The sequence below is a fragment of the Myripristis murdjan genome, chromosome 8 (genome assembly GCF_902150065.1).
Source record: "Myripristis murdjan chromosome 8, fMyrMur1.1, whole genome shotgun sequence".
Classification (NCBI taxonomy): domain Eukaryota; kingdom Metazoa; phylum Chordata; class Actinopteri; order Holocentriformes; family Holocentridae; genus Myripristis; species Myripristis murdjan.
The window spans coordinates 34639537-34642381 of NC_043987.1; the positions used below are offsets into that span (position 1 = coordinate 34639537).

At 45.1% G+C, this 2845-nt stretch overlaps 1 non-coding gene across 1 annotated transcript; it reads right to left on the reverse strand.

The window, feature by feature from the left end:
• Positions 1-1593: 1593 nt before the first annotated feature.
• Positions 1594-1664, reverse strand: trnag-gcc (transfer RNA glycine (anticodon GCC)). The gene has a single exon. It is a non-coding gene; the product is annotated as a tRNA-Gly (tRNA).
• Between the last annotated feature and the right edge of the window lie 1181 nt (positions 1665-2845).

The window sequence follows — 2845 nt, forward strand, 5'->3', positions numbered from 1 at the left end:
TGTGTGTCATCAGAAGAATCTTATCCGTGAATTTTGGCGGTGAAAAATTCATGGCCAAATCCACGTGAGTCTGCGGTGAGAAACCGCCGTCAGTGTTTGAGGGCACACACACACACACACACACACACACACACACACACACACACACACACATTGTTATTTACACGACCAGTAGAGGGCGCTCCACTCGTAGCACGACTGTGAGGCTGAAGCAGTTTGACTCCTGAGTCTTTTAAGTGAAGCCATGACCTCACCACACTGAAGCACCATGACAGACAGCATGAGCAGCCACACACACACACACACACACACACCCCAAAAAAAAAACTCGGCGTGCACCACATGGAGTTTCATACCTCAGTGTTTATGCCAAATATCTCAATAGCAGTGTGATATACAGTATGACTGTGGCTTCACACTTAATGTGAAGAGCACCAGACGTCAATATGAAGAATTCCTCTAAAAACAGCACAAGAAAATGCTCTGAAGTGAGAAGCTGCCTCTTAGCTTAGCCAGAGAAATCCTGCACATCCTGCTCGCTCTGCCTTTAAGACACTGACCTGTAGAGAAAAGTAAAAGAAGTCATTTTTCTGTTTTTTTCGTGCTTTACCTCCGCGGCGCTCAGAGCAGGATCCAGGACAGGAGCTGCGTCTGGGGGATTCTGGGAAACACAGAGGCAGACGGGGAGGCAGGCCTGAGGCTGAGTCCAGCGTCACAGCGAGGACAGATGGGCCGGCGGCAGGCTGTTGTGATGCAGCTCGTCAACAGTCGATAGCCAGATGTCTTACAGATACAACTGTGTACTTTGATCATTTGATCAAAACTATCAATCCACGGGGATTATGGGTCTGGCGGAACAGCGACAGCCGCCGCTGGAAAACATTACATCTCTGGAAAGTCTCCGGCGCTAAAAGGCTGGAAATCAAAGCGGACGAGGGAAAGCTCATCGGTATGCACAGTCACAGTGGAAGCTATTTATTCTTCTGAGGGAAATATGTTCTCAATAGGTGTCTGCAGTGGAACTTATTTCTTCTTCTCCCCCAGTGAAAGATGTTTCTAATGGGGACCACAACACTCTGAGGGCCACAATGGAAGTGATTACTCTTCTGAGGGACATGTGCTGCAGAAACATTTGCCACTGTAGTCGGTGAGCTGAGCAGCACTGTGACGTCTGCAGGGTTTGGTGGAGCTCCTGCACCGAGCTTCTGGCCGATGGAAGTGAAGTGAGTAACAAAGGAAACACAAATGTCTGGCGGTGTGTTTGCAGCACCGCGCCTGAGTCGCCCTGCAGCCAATCAGCTTCTGTTTGTGTGTCTGAGCTGCGTTTCCTCTCCAGCGCATTTTAAAGTCTCAGCCCTCTGTGTTTTATTCACGCTAAACAACTGCTGTCAAGGTGCTTCACAACATGCGATTTGTCATTTTTTTTTACTGTAGAAGCATCCTGAAACTGTGAGATCAAAGTCTCTTTTCCCAGATTTGAAATAAAACGATGCACAGATCCTAAACCAGCAGTGACCTGACAGATAGATAGATAGATAGATAGATAGGTATACTTTATTGATCCCAGACTGGGAAATTCACAAAAGCCTGACTTGCATTGGCCGGGAATCGAACCCGGGCCTCCCGCGTGGCAGGCGAGAATTCTACCACTGAACCACCAATGCTGGACAAACAGACAGACTCTCCTCCTCCCTACAAAAAAAAAAAAAAAAGACAAAACACACATGTACGGAAGCCCTAAAGGGCCATACATACATATATTTTATTTCCTCCGTTTTCTCGTGATAACGAGATAATTGTCCTCTGTTTTCCCGTGATAAGGAGATAAATTTCCTCCGTTTTCTCGTGATAACGAGATATTTTTCTTCCGTTTTCTCGTGATAACGAGATAATTAAATCGAGATCTCGATTGTCTAGTTTATTAAATCATTGCAGGAAACATCAGTCAGTGTAGCAATGTCAGAGGAGCAGGAGAATATCGATCACCGCATCACTTATCTGTTCAATCAAGGCCTGACACAGGCTGAAATAGCTTTATGCTTTATGTCAGGGGTCACCAATCATGTGCCATGGAGGCCGAGAGGCTGCAGGTTTTCATTCCAAACAAGCCCTCCACCAGGTGACTTCACTGATCACCTCACCTTGTATCAGAAAGGAGGAGCTAATCAGTGAAATCACCTGGTGGAGGTCTTGGTTGGAATGAAAACCTGCAGCCTCTCGGCCCTCCATGGCACGTGATTGGTGAACCCTGCTTTATGTGTCCAAGGAGACGTCAGTCAGCATGACATGTGACGTATGATGGAAATCTCAGGCCTATCACGTTTCATTCATTCATTCAAAACGGAGGGAAAATATCTCGTTATCACGAGAAAACGGAGGAAAATTATCTCGTTATCACGGGAAAACGGAGGAAATAAAATATATGTATGTATGGCCCTTTAGGGCTTCCGTACACATTAAAGATGATTTTTACTGATTTATTTATGTATTTGTTTATATGTTTGTTCATTTTTAAATTTTGTTACTGTGAGATCTTTTGGACAAGATAGCTGTGTAGTGATTGTGAAAATCCTAAATTTGAAAAGAAAAAAAAAAAGACCCAGATTGTCCAAATGAGATGAAATGATTGAGTTTAAGAGATTTTTAGACCTTCCTCTGCTGGTATGTGACTGCAGTAGAAGTAGAAGTACTGTTCCTCTGCTGGTATGTGACTGCAGTAGAAGTAGAAGTACTGTTCCTCTGCTGGTATGTGACTGCAGTAGAAGTAGAAGTACTGTTCCTCTGCTGGTATGTGACTGCAGTAGAAGTAGAAGTACTGTTCCTCTGCTGGTATGTGACTGCAGTA